The sequence below is a fragment of the Acipenser ruthenus genome, chromosome 60 (assembly GCF_902713425.1).
Source record: "Acipenser ruthenus chromosome 60, fAciRut3.2 maternal haplotype, whole genome shotgun sequence".
In the NCBI taxonomy this organism is placed as follows: domain Eukaryota; kingdom Metazoa; phylum Chordata; class Actinopteri; order Acipenseriformes; family Acipenseridae; genus Acipenser; species Acipenser ruthenus.
The window spans coordinates 3943263-3958293 of NC_081248.1; positions in this window are offsets into that span (position 1 = coordinate 3943263).

Below are 15031 nucleotides of genomic sequence, written 5' to 3' on the forward strand. Positions count from 1 at the left end.
CGCCCACACCCTCCACCCACACCCACCGCCCACACCCTCCACCCACACCCACCGCCCACACCCTCCGCCCACACCCTCTATAGTTGGCAACAGTCATTTGTCATTTCTACCATTTCAATTTCGTCTGTTGTGCTCCCCACCATAGAAATCCCCCATTAGTATGGCTTCTCCTTTGCTACATGCATTTGTAATGTCTTTGTATAATAGATTATTTTGCGATATATATATATAACATAATTTAGATATTTTATTTAACATCATGTACTAAAATAAACTATAAAATGGAGGAGGCTGTGTGGTCCAGTGGTTAAAGAAAAGGGCTTGTAACTAGCAGGTCCCCAGTTCAAATCCCACCTCAACCATTGACTCTTTGTGTGACCCTGAGCAAGTCACTTCACCTCCTTGTGCTCCGTCTTTCGGGTGAGACGTAGTTGTAAGTGACTCTGTAGCTGATGCATAGTTCACACACCCTAGTCTCTGTAAGTCGCCTTGGATAAAGGTGTCTGCTAAAAAAAACAAATAATAATAATAATGATATTGCAAAAAAGTCTACCAAAAGTCATAATACTAGTACAACAGAAATGTCACATTTTCAATTTTTGTCAGTTTTTCAAGTATCTGGAAAACTACAAAGAGGTATGTAGTTCAATATGTAACGTTACATTATTCAGCAGGTTTCATTCCACTTTGTGAACCTAAATGAGTTAATTTTATAGGGTAATGCAACACTTTTGCCCAGAGCTGTATTGTATAAAATTCACATATAAAGTTTTTTATTTCTTATTTTAAATTCTGCAAAGTCGTGGGGGGAAGAGGGTGGCTGCTGTGGCAGTGGAAGGGTTAACTCCGTCAGTCTGCAGCCCTGATTAGCTCTAGTCCTGACCTTTCCAACACGGAGGTCAGAAACCCCCTCTCCTTCTAATCCTCATGTCACTGAGAGTCTGTGATTACACACTGACAGCAGCGCAGGTAATCTGAGAGAGGAGAGGCTCAGACAGGAGGAACACAGATTAGTGTAGAATCCCCTGTGGGGAGGATTCGTACTCATGTCACCCTCCACACAGTTCAACATATGGCCACGCGTTGCAGCATCACCCTCTATATGGAATGAACTCATTTAGCTTCACAAAGTGGAATGAAACCTGCTAATAATGTTACGTTAATATATTGAATTACACACCTCTTTGTAGTTTTCAATGTACAGTAATCCGTCGCATATCCGACTGCGGTGGGACCAGAGTAAGGGTGGATTTGTAAAAAGGCAGATAAATGAATCCTGTTTTAAATACCATTATACACTGCTCTAACAATTACTATATTCACACAATTACTGTTTTGAGATCCAGCTTTTATTAGGGAGCTCCCCTAAATCCCTTGTTTAGAAAGATACATTGCATTAATATCAGGGTCTGCTATATATTATAAAGACATTTCAGAGGGCTGGATCGCATCAATATCAGGGTCTAGCGCTGTATATTATAAAGACATTTCAGAGGGCTGGATTGCATTAATATCAGGGTCTGCTATATATTATAAAGGCATTTCAGAGGGCTGGATCGCATTAATATCAGGGTCTAGTGCTGTATATTATAAAGACATTTCAGAGGGCTGGATCGCATCAATATCAGGGTCTAGTGCTGTATATTATAGACATTTCAGAGGGCTGGATCGCATCAATATCAGGGTCTAGTGCTGTATATTATAAAGACATTTCAGAGGGCTGGATCGCTTCAATATCAGGGTCTAGCGCTGTATATTATAAAGACATTTCTGAGGGCTGGATCGCATTAATATCAGGGTCTGCTATATATTATAAAGACATTTCAGAGGGCTGTATCGCATCAATATCAGGGTTTGCTATATATTATATAGCCCTCTGAAATGTCTTTATAATAAATAGCAGACCCTGATATTGATGCGCTCCAGCCCTCAGAAATGTCTTTATAATATATAACACTAGACCTGATAATGATGCGATCCAGCCCTCTGAAATGTCTTTATAATATACAGCACTAGACCCTGATAGTGATGCGATCCAACCCTCTGAAATGTCTTTATAATATATAGCACTAGACCCTGATATTGATGCGATCCAGCCCTCTGAAATGTCTTTATAATATATAGCACTAGACCCTGATATTGATGCGATCTAGCCCTCTGAAATGTCTTTATAATATATAGCACTAGACTCTGATATTGATGCGATCCAGCCCTCTGAAATGTCTTTATAATATATAGCACTAGACCCTGATACTGATGCGATCTAGCCCTCTGAAATGTCTTTATAATATATAGCACTAGACCCTGATATTGATGCGATCCAACCCTCTGAAATGTCTTTATAATATATAGCACTAGACCCTGATACTGATGCGATCCAGCCCTCTAAAATGTCTTTATAATATATAGCACTAGACCCTGATATTGATGCGATCCAACCCTCTGAAATGTCTTTATAATATATAGCACTAGACCCTGATATTGATGCGATCCAGCCCTCTGAAATGTCTTTATAATATATAGCACTAGACCCTGATATTGATGCGATCCAGCCCTCAGAAATGTCTTTATAATATATAACACTAGACCTGATAATGATGCGATCCAGCCCTCTGAAATGTCTTTATAATATATAGCACTAGACCCTGATATTGATCCGATCCAACCCTCTGAAATGTCTTTATAATATATAGCACTAGACCCTGATACTGATGCGATCCAGCCCTCTGAAATGTCTTTATAATATATAGCACTAGACCCTGATATTGATGCGATCCAACCCTCTGAAATATCTTTATAATATATAGCACTAGACCCTGATATTGATGCGATCCAGCCCTCTGAAATGTCTTTATAATATATAGCACTAGACCCTGATATTGATGCGATCCAGCCGTCTGAAATATCTTTATAATATACAGCACTAGAACCTGATATTGATGTGATAAAGCCATCTGAAATGTCTTTATAATATATAGTAGACCCTGATATTGATGCGATACAGCCATCTGGAATGCACTCAGGTCTATAAATAGAGGAATAGGTATTTATAGCAAGTGCTTTTAATCTAACTGAATGGTGTTTACGTCCCAGAGCAAAATCCCCCTCTAATGAGATTTAATGTTAGCCTTCAAGCCGTCACTGCAATAAACCAGAACATCTAATTATAACTGAGACAGGACAAACTTAAACATGTATTATAAAGACATTTCAGAGGGCTGGATCGCATCAATATCATGGTCTAGTGCTATATATTATAAAGACATTTCAGAGGGCTGGATCGCATCAATATCAGGGTCTAGTGCTATATATTATAAAGACATTTCAGAGGGCTGGATCGCATCAATATCAGGGTCTAGTGCTGTATATTACAAAGACATTTCAGAGGGCTGGATCGCATCAATATCAGGGTCTAGTGCTATATATTATAAAGACATTTCAGAGGGTTGGATCTCATATCAGGGTCTAGTGCTGTACATTATAAAGACATTTCAGAGGACTGGATTGCATCAATATCAGGGTCTAGTGCTATATATTATAAAGACATTTCAGAGGGCTGGATCGCATCAATATCAGGGTCTAGTGATCTATATTATAAAGACATTTTAGAGGGCTGGATCGCATCAATATCAGGGTCTAGTGCTATATATTATAAAGACATTTCAGAGGACTGGATTGCATCAATATCAGGGTCTAGTGTTATATATTATAAAGACATTTCTGAGGGCTGGATCGCATCAATATCAGGGTCTAGTGCTGTATATCATAAAGACATTTCAGAGGGCTGTATCGCATCAATATCAGGGTCTAGTGCTGTATATTATAAAGACATTTCAGAGGGCTGTATCGCATCAATATCAGGGTCTAGTGCTGTATATTATAAAGACATTTCAGAGGGCTGGATCGCATCAATATCAGGGTCTAGTGCTGTATATTATAAAGACATTTCAGAGGGCTGTATCGCATCAATATCAGGGTCTAGTGCTGTATTTTATAAAGACATTTCAGAGGGCTGGATCGCATCAATATCAGGGTCTAGTGCTATAAATTATAAAGACATTTCAGAGGGCTGTATTGCATTAATAACATGGTCTGCTATATATTATAAAGTCATTTCAGAGGGCTTTATCACATCAATATCAAGGTCTAGTGCTATATATTTTATAAAGACATTTCAGAGGGATTTCTAAAATGTTTTGGATAAATTAAACTTCGTGATTGGCTGAACGAGATCACATGACCGTGCAATAAGATTTGTCTAATGCACGGTTAGGGGCAAATCACCTCAAAGTTAAAACAAAAATAATAATAATTCTCGCTGCCATACCGTCAAATAAAGACTTGGGGCCCAAATAGATATTAATTGATGTAGCTCATCATGACAGCTATGAAAGCATGTCGACACAATTGAGTGACTGTTTTGTGGAGATCCGGGTAGCTAGACCCCAAGATGGGCCCCAAGCCGACTGCAGGAGGGGAAACGGAGCGAGTGTGAGTCACGGGTTGAAGGGGGCAGGCCAAAGTACAGTAAAAGCAGGCAGCTATGATGGCATCGCTATGATGGGGCCTCGCCATGGGAGGCGTACCAGGCCAAATTCAAGATGACACCGTTCACCAATGGCTGGGGACCGACCGAGAAAGCTGGCCAGCTAGTGGCAGCCCTGTAGGGGAAAGTGCTGCAGGTGCTGCTACACCTGGGCCCATACGAGCTAGACAGCTATGATGGACCGCCGCTTTGGGAGGGTAGAGCCTGCTGTCGGCCTGCGCCAATGCCTGGCCACATGAACCAGAGACCCCGGAGAGAAGCTGGGTGTGCTTGCGGCCGATGTCCTGTACTTGGCCCGGTGGGGATACCCCAACTACCCACCAGCCATGGAAGGGAACTTGGCCATGGAGGCCTTTGTCCATGGCCTGACTCTTAATGCCCTGTGTCAGCAGGTCCGGCTCACTGCCCCAAGCTCCCTAGAGCTTGCCTTGGCCCACGCAAAACGGGTCGAGACTGTGCTTGAGGAGGATGGGCGTGACCGGGCCTCTGGGGGGAACCAGTGAGAGGGGAGAGAACAGATTGACCGCCCAAGCAGAAGAGGAGGAGACCACAGACAGCCACACCGCCCCTCCATGGATCCCTGAGCTGGCCGTCCTGATCTGGACCGCGTCCGCCCCTCCTGTCCCCCATTCTTACAACCATCCACCTGGTGCACACACAGCTGGGGCTCGACTGCCAAGCTGGGAGAGGGTGGCCCCACTCTCTCCTGAAGCTGCTGACAGCAATCCACACAGACCAGCTGTGGTAGTCGGGAGAACCACCGCAGGGGACTGAGGGAGTCCCCTGCACAGCCCTTGTGGACATCGGTTCCATGGTGACCCTGGTCCGCACCGATGTGCTCCCAAAGGGGGTCCGGCTGGATCCCCACAAAACAGTCACTCAATTGTGTCAAAAATAGGAGGAGTGGCAAACACTGTTGCAGCAGCAAAGGTCATTCAAAATGATCTAGACAGCATTCAGAACTGGGCAGACACATGGCAAATGACATTTAATAGAGAAAAGTGTAAAGTATTGCATGCAGGCAATAAAAATGTACATTATAAATATCATATGGGAGATAGTGAAATTGAAGAAGGAATCTATGAAAAAGACCTAGGAGTTTATGTTGACTCAGAAATGTCTTCATCTAGACAATGTGGGGAAGCTATAAAAAAGGCCAACAAGATGCTCGGATATATTGTGAGAAGTGTTGAATTAATCAAGGGAAGTAATGTTAAAACTTTACAATGCATTAGTAAGACCTCACCTAGAATATTGTGTTCAGTTCTGGTCACCTCGTTACAATAAGGATATTGCTGCTCTAGAAAGAGTGCAAAGAAGAGCAACCAGAATTATCCTGGGTTTAAAAGGCATGTCGTATGCAGACAGGCTAAAAGAATTGAATCTATTCAGTCTTGAACAAAGAAGACTACGCGGCAATCTGATTCAAACATTCAAAATCCTAAAAGGTATAGACAATGTCGACCCAGGGGACTTTTTCAACCTGAAAAAAGAAACAAGCACCAGGGGTCACAAATGGAGATTAGATAAAGGGGCATTCAGGAACAGAAAATAGGAGGCACTTTTTTACACAGAGAATTGTGAGGGTCTGGAACCAACTCCCCAGTAATGTTGTTGAAGCTGACACCCTGGGATCCTTCAAGAAGCTGCTTGATGAGATTCTGGGATCAATAAGCTACTAACAACCAAATGAGCAAGATGGGCTGAATGGCCTCCTCTCGTTTGTAAACTTTCTTATGTTCTTATGCTCTTATGGGCTGGATTAAATTGAGCTCACATATTTTGTAGCTCTACATTCCTTAATGAAAACTGGTGGCTTTCCTCTCACTATGAGGAGGATGTTGTCACTACACTACACTACACACCGGTGATTTTGTAAAATGCAGATATTCTGTCTGGATACACATGGCTTGTTAAACTTAACAAATAACAAAACTGTAGACTTAAGAATTTAAAAACTCCATGAATTATTGATTAGCTTATGTGTTTGCATTAATAGGGGTGCTGTTTTAATTGCAATCCGGGGATACAGAGCAATAAACCGCGATGAGCTAGTTAGTCAGGGAGTTACTTTTTTCTGTGAGTAATTCTTTAGTGACAGAAAGATTGAAGTCAATTCGCTGTTTTCTGAATCATTAACTGCCAGAGAACTCCATCTCGATGCTTGTCGCCATGAAAGGGTATTCCTTGTCTGCCAAGGAGTCTGATTGAACCAAACAGCATACGCAGAGCTGCTTTTGCCATTGTCTGCTGTTGTACAACCCCTTCAGATAGAAGGGCACTAATCGGTACAAGACCCAGTCCAGCGATCTTTTTTTACAGCTTCTGTGTGAAATTTTGCTCTCTCATGTTCGTTGAATTTTTCAGTTGCTTTTTGCCAGTTTATAAATCCATCCTTCACAAAAGTTAGCTCACGTCGCACCCCTTCACCGATCAACTTTTCTTTGGGTTGCTTCCATGCATACAAAGCATAGCAGATGATCGTATTCCTTAACATAATGCAACCAAGTCCACTTTTCAAACAAAGCTGATTTACAGCATCGAGTGAATTTTTCATTTCCAAAGCAGCGAGTAGGAAATCTGTAGTCCTTTGGTTGAAATGCCTCATACAAAGGTTCAGTGGACACAGCTGGGGGTGTAGTTGCGGCAGTTACAGTAGGTATCGGTACTGGTGGAGCTGCAACCTCGGTTATTATATTTGGCAATGCATTTTCATATGGGGCGCTATGTGTAAAAAAAACCCGTTAATATTGTAACACGTCTTTTTTTCTAGGTTTAACTTAAGTATTTTTCCCAAGATTTATAAATGAAAATAAATAAATATATTTTTTTAAATGTGTACATTCAGATATCATTTATATATCTAAGTATAAGAATTAACACTTAGCTAAATATTGAACTAAATCTTAAATCTCTTAACAAGATTTAACATTTAGCTAAATCTTGTTTCCCTATTAGCATTACAAGGGCCAATCAAATCACGTGAAAGCACAAAATGGGTGGAGCTCATTTGCATACAATATTCAATATACAATATTGTCTTGGTAGAACTGCTTTGGCAGATGTGGTGGTGTGACAGAAACAGAATGATTCTTGGTGGCAAATCTCCTTCCACACCTGTGAGGGTGCTAAGGGAACAGAGTGGCAGCAGTGTGGAGTAGTGGTTAGGGCTCTGGACTCTTGACCGGAGGGTTGTGGGTTCAATCCCAGGTGGGGGACACTGCTGCTGTACCCTTGAGCAAGGTACTTTACCTAGATTGCTCCAGTAAAAACCCAACTGTATCAATGGGTAATTGTTTGTAAAAATAATGTGATATCTTGTAACAATTGTAAGTCGCCCTGGATAAGGGCATCTAAGAAATAAATAATAATAATAATAAAATAATAATGTACCCTGGACTGGATGGCCTGATAATCCATTCCCTGGGTTAAAAGGAAGTCGGTCATCTAGAAAGGGGGTGGAACTCCAGTACACAAATCATCGACCCGGAAGGGAAACGATGTGGCAGCCGCAGATTGGAGGAGAGGTTGCAATCATTAACCAAGGGGTCATGAGTGACGGTACAAACAGTGGACGGAGCAACGTGATCTGTTCCTTCGTTTATGGTTAAGAAATGACCCGGAAGGACCAGTATTTCTGAAACGTATCATGAGTGTTTTGTTTGTCTCTAATTGTTACTTGTTTGTACCTGTAGCACGATATCTTGTATTTGCACCACAAGCACTTCAGCACCCACCCAGGACTGGTGACTGTGTTTGTATTTTGTGGATGTAATAACTGTGTTTATTATTTGGGACTGCAAACCTGTTTTATAGAACAGTGCAGTACGCATTGCTGTGTGTTGCCTGGGATTATTGTTTCCTGTCACCAGACCTGGATTACAAATTAAATATTTTTCTGATTGGAGTATCCCTGTCTGTCTCTTCCTTGCACACTGCATCACTCTGTGGCGGAGTGTCCCGCCCCTATATATATATATATATATATATATATATATATGCACTGTTTTATTATTATTTGTATTATTGTTTGCGGCGCGGATAAAAGAGCCGCGTATTTGTTATTGTTTTTATATTTTAAAAACCTCGTGAGGATGCGTGACTGATCAGCTAGTGATTTATTTAGCTAGCTGACAGTCATGCATCCTTATTAAACTCGTGCAGACGGTGACCATCTCCCGGTTAATTCATTGATTAATTGTTGCTAATCGGGAGATGGTCACTGTATATAAACCTGCAGCTCTCTACCCTAGCGGAGAGTGTACTGAGGAGAGTACGGGAGAGCGAGCTAGGAGAGCAAAAAACAACTGTTAAAAACAACTGCTAAGCACGATACTTATTTGTTTATTTGTTTGGCCAACGTGCCTTTTTGTTTTGTGTTTGTTTAAATCTTTTTTGTTTTATTATTTAATAAAATAGCTGAGCGCCGTAGCTCTCAGTTTCACCCCCTAATTCCTGAGTCTGTGTTTCTGGTCTGACGTCATCACTGAAGCCATCCTGTTCACACACTCCTACACCTGTACCCTGCGAACCCTGGTGTCAGGACATGGGATTATGGATTGCACTGCATTAGCGGACCTGCTGGAGGCGCTGGACAGCAGACTGGAGGCCGAGGAGAGAAGGAGAAAGGAGTGATACACTGCGCTCATTGAGATGGTAGGGCTGGCAATAACGCCACACCCTGCAACAGCACCCGTGATGTCGGCCCCAAAGGCATGGGCGTTGAATTCGGAAGCGTACCTGGTCACCTTGAGCAGCTGACTACCACCGCATCATTGCCGCAGGAGTTGTGGGCGAGCCAGCTGGGACCCTGCCTGATCGGGGAGGCTCACGCAGCTTACCAGCCTATGACTGATGCTGAAGCCGCTGATTACGACCTGGTAAAGCTCCGTCACCTCAATATAACATCAGAAACTCACCGAGTACAGTTCAGGGAGTACCAAATGTCCCCGGATACACGCCTGTACGTATTATTTATTTATTTATTTTTGAAACGGGGTTTCCCCCTCCGCCCCTGTGCTTTATGATTTAGTTGTATATTTGTCGGCGAAGCGTCGTATGTTTTGTTATTGTTTTGTTTAGTGACGGCGTAGCTGAATGTTTGTTTCATTCTGTTTGGTAGTGTGGATGGGAAGCCCCATCCACTATTATAAAAACCTCGTGCAGAAGGTGGCCATCTCCCGAATTAATTAAGTGATTAATTTGTTGCTAAATCGGGAGATGGTCACCTGCATAAAAGCCTGCAGCTCGCTGCACTCAGGGTGGGTGTTAGATCGGAGAGAGTGAGCGAGAGGAGTGAGAGAAAAACCAAACTAAAATGTAAAGGATCAGTGAAGGCTATTTGCCCAGCCTGATCGTGTATTTTGTGTTCGTGATTTTGTTTCTGTTTAAACCTTTTATTTTGCTCTGTGAGCAAGTCTTTTTTGTTAAAACTTTTATTTATTTTTGTATTAAAATAAAACGGCGCACCGCGTCTTTATTATTTAAAACTGCAGACTTGGTGTCAGTATTTTTAGTTCCTGCCTGACGTCAATGCCCAGCCAGCCTACCACAACGCCCCAGGGTGGTCACGCAAAGGTTGTGTACACTGGTACATGGTACACTGGCTGACCCCCACCAAGAAAAACAATCTGTAAATGGGGGAGGCGATAGTGGTGGAGCAGTTTTGCCATGTGGTCGGTGCCGAAACTCAAGCCACTCCCTGGAAGAAGCAGTGAAACTTACAAAGGACTTTGAAGACTCCCTGGTCTCCGCCCGGACAAGACTACTCACGGCTCCTGCCCACCGCAACAGCCGAGCAACACCTCCTCTCTCACCACCACCACCACCAGTTCCAACACTGGCACCGGGATCGAGACCTCCAAGACCGCCGACCCCAGTGGGCCCCCTTACCTCCCCTTCATGGAGACCAAAGTTGGCCCCCAGCTGGGGTAGAGCTTGCCATACCAGCAGCGGGACAGATGCTTATCCACTGTTCCTGTATCCACTTCCAGATCTACATCAGTAAGCTCAGACGATGCTGCCATTCTGCGCAGTCGTGAGTGCTATTCATCCACGCCTTCCCCTTGATTCTGATGGGCTTGATGGAATGTGTATGCCTCAAAATCAATATTCTTTTGTGGAGAGAAATATTTTGTCAGCGCATCTTTGGCTTTACTGTAGTAATCGTCATCAGCAGTGTCAGATAGGGTTACAAAGACATCATAAACCTGCTCTCCAGCATAATGATGTTCTGATGGGGTCAATAATTGGAAGTGCTTCTGGATCCATTTGCCCACCTAGGTCCAGGGCTGTATGTGAACTATGCACTTCAAAGACTGGTAAATTGGGTAAAGTAGACCTTTTCTCTCTCTCTTTTTTTAAATTTATTTATTTATTTATGTATTTTTATTTTTGCTGCAGTCAGGACGCACTGTATACTGTGATCAATGATCACACACGTCTGTTGCTAGGAGATTCGTTGCTAACCAAACGTTCAGAACACCAGTTCAAAGCAGTGACGTAAAGCAAAATAAAAAACAATGGAGGCCTACTGCATTTTCATCTTGGGTCTTGGGTGAGTTTCCAGGATGGATGGAGTTGCAAAGGCAATTCAGCACACGGTCAGTCATCTGTGTGGATTTCTTCCTCCTTTTTTTGTTTTTGAAGTGCTGAAAACTCATTTGGTTTGGTTTGTGTTGTGTTGTTTGTTTTGTTTTTTTCAGTGGAGCAAATGTTGTTTTTGTCGTTTTTTTAAAATTGTATTCTTTTTTTTATTTTTGTATTATTGGTCCGGTGGTTTCCTCGTCGCCAGTGTGGTGTCTTGCTGCGTACGTACAGAGAATGAGACAGACACCACGCTAGGTTGAACTGTATACAGGTTTACTGGCAGTACATTACAAGTACAAATGCAGCCATGCTGCTGGTTCGGTATCAGTGTGCAGAATGACCCCTTGAGCAGGAGGGAGGCTTATACTTCAGTACAGCTACATGCAACATATGGAGCTGGACTCCGGAGTTGACATGTCAACACTACAGTCAGGAGGGGCTCAATTCATTCTCCTGGTTTGTATAAAGGATTCACAACGGTGCTTTTTGTATATCTACATGAAATGGAGGTTTTTCCATTGCTTCTGGAAGCTAATGCAGCGCTCACGAGCAACCGAAACAGAGAAAGAATTTACCGATCTACCAGACGAGGACGTAAGGGTTAGGTTCAGACTAGACAAGGCTGCGATTGTGGATCTTTGTGATATCTTTGTGAGGCGATTAAGGATGATTTAGGGTGTCCATCAGAAAGGAATAGAGCTACCTGTCCATCTAAAGTGGTATCAGCTTTGGGTTTCTATGCCTCTGGGTTGTTTCAGCGTCCTGGGGGAGATAGGGTGGGCATAAGTCAAGCACCCATGTCCTGTGCTAGTAATGAAGTAACAAGGTTGACCCAGGGGACTTTTTCGAACTGAAAAAAGAAACAAGGACCAGGGGTCACAAATGGAGATTAGATAAAGGGGCATTCAGAACAGAAAATAGGAGGCACTTTTTTCCACAGAGAATTGTGAGGGTCTGGAACCAACTCCCCAGTAATGTTGTTGAAGCTGACACCCTGGGATCCTTCAAGAAGCTGCTTGATGAGATTCTGGGATCAATAAGCTACTAACAACCAAACGAGCAAGATGGGCTGAATGGCCTCCTCTCGTTTGTAAACTTTCTTATGTTCTTATGTTCTTACTGCATTGGTGAAGAGGACACAGGATTATATTGTGTTCCCTCACAACCAAAGGGTTTCCATCTGCCCTGGGGGTATAGATTGCACACACTTTGCTTTGCCATGTTTTTTTCAGTAGGAAGAACTTTCCTTGGTTAAACATGCAGGTGGTGTGCCATGCCAGGTGTATCATCACTCATGTGTGCGCCCGCTCTCCAGGATCTTGCCATGATTCATATATACTGCAAAATTCCAGTCGTCAAGGAGACGAGAAGAAATATTAATTGGTAAATAATACAGAGGCAGATAATAGATTTGATTTACTCCCTTGTATTCACAATCAAATATATTGATTATTTAAAAAAAAAAAAAACTGTTATCTAGCTATATATTATTTACCAGTTAATATCCCTTCTGGTCTCCTTGGTGACTTAATTGCTGAGCCTTTTCTTAATGAATATCATAAAAGCGTTTTTGAACATCTGATGCTTTTCTTTTGGCAGAAGTGGCTATGCTATCCCATATTTTACTTTTCTCTTTGGGTCCCGTCTGTCTGTTTAAACAGCGCGGTTTTATTTTGATTTGTTTTTATCATTTTCTAAAATGTGGTCGCTTCCTTCTCACTTTGACAACTTTGGGCTGCACATCTGGGGTATTACCAAGTGCTGATTCGAACCAATTCGAATGTTTGAGAATAGAGCCCACAGACTATGACAGATACGAGGAATATGTGCTGAGTCACCTGGCTGTGTTCCAAGACAGGCTTCTGGACTTCAAATCCAAAGAAAATGACATCAAATTATTTGCAACACCCTTTTCTGTAACCGTTGAAGGCTTGTGAAAAGCTTCATCTTAAATGAATTGAACTGCAGTGCTCTATGGAGCTAAAGGACACATTTAATAGCGTTGCCCTGCTGGATTTTTAGGCTGGTTTTAGATGCCCACTTTCCTAATCTGAAACAACACACGCAGAAAATGTTCACTGCATTTGGAAGCACATGCATTTGTGAACAAACATTCTCTCTTGATGAAACTCAACAAATGCCAGCACAGAAACTGCCTCTCTGATCCCCACCTGAGAGACATTTTCACTGTCTAATGGGAAGGCTGATGTTAACAAGATCATCAAGCAAACATGTCAAGTTCACAAGCCTCCCTGAAAAGAGGATTTTTTCATTTTAAATCATGTTTTTTTTTTTAATTACACAACAAACACATTTGAATTGGTACAAACAGTAATTCATATTTATTGCACGATTCTAACTGGTATAGCTTCCTTTATTATTATTTATTTCTTAGCAGACACCCTTATCCAGGGCGACTTACAATTGTTACAAGATATCACATTATACATTATTTCACATTATACAGATATCACATTATTTTACATACAATTACCCATTTATACAGTTGGGTTTTTACTGGAGCAATCTAGGTAAAGTACCTTGCTCAAGGGTACAGCAGCAGTGTCCCCCCACCTGGGATTGAACCCATGACCCTCCGGTCAAGAGTCCAGAGCCCTAACCACTACTCCACATTGCTTCCCTTTAATTCACATGCATAGACGAAGCATACTATTTCTTGCTTTGCTGAAATGATTTCATGTAAATTGGACTGTCAGTGGTGTTCTAGAGTCTACAGTTATGAGATGAAACTGCCTGGTTATGCAAATTGTGAAATCCGTTCTTTAATTTATTTATTTTTTCTTTTATTTAAATTTAGTCGTCGCCAATTTTTTTACCCCAGTGTTCTCCCCAATTTAGCATGCCCAATTATTATCTGTATCCTCGGCTCACCGCTCGCAACCCCCCAATATTTTTGTATTATTGGTCCGGTTGTTTCCTCGTCGCCAGTGTGGTGTCTTGCTGCGTACGTACAGAGAATGAGACAGACACCACGCTAGGTTGAACTGTATACAGGTTTACTGGCAGTACATTACAAGTACAAATGCAGCCATGCTGCTGGTTCGGTATCAGTGTGCAGAATGACCCCTTGAGCAGGAGGGAGGCTTATACTTCAGTACAGCTACATGCAACATATGGAGCTGGACTCCGGAGTTGACATGTCAACACTACAGTCAGGAGGGGCTCAATTCATTCTCCTGGTTTGTATAAAGGATTCACAACGGTGATTTTTGTATATCTACATGAAATGGAGGTTTTTCCATTGCTTCTGGAAGCTAATGCAGCGCTCACGAGCAACCGAAACAGAGAAAGAATTTACCAATCTACCAGACGGGGACATAAGGGTTAGGTTCAGACTAGACAAGGCTGCGATTGTGGATCTTTGTGATATCTTTGTGAGGCGATTAAGGATGATTTAGGGTGTCCATCAGAAAGGAATAGTGCTACCTGTCCATCTAAAGTGGTATCAGCTTTGGGTTTCTATGCCTCTGGGTTGTTTCAGCGTCCTGGGGGAGATAGGGTGGGCATAAGTCAAGCACCCATGTCCCGTGCTAGTAATGAAGTAACAAGGTTGACCCAGGGGACTTTTTCGAACTGAAAGAAGAAACAAGGACCAGGGGTCACAAATGGAGATTAGATAAAGAGGCATTCAGAACAGAAAATAGGAGGCACTTTTTTCCACAGAGAATTGTGAGGGTCTGGAACCAACTCCCCAGTAATGTTGTTGAAGCTGACACCCTGGGATCCTTCAAGAAGCTGCTTGATGAGATTCTGGGATCAATAAGCTACTAACAACCAAACGAGCAAGATGGGCTGAATGGACTCCTCTCGTTTGTAAACTTTCTTATGTTCTTATGTTCTTACTGCATTGGTGAAGAGGACACAGGATTATATTGT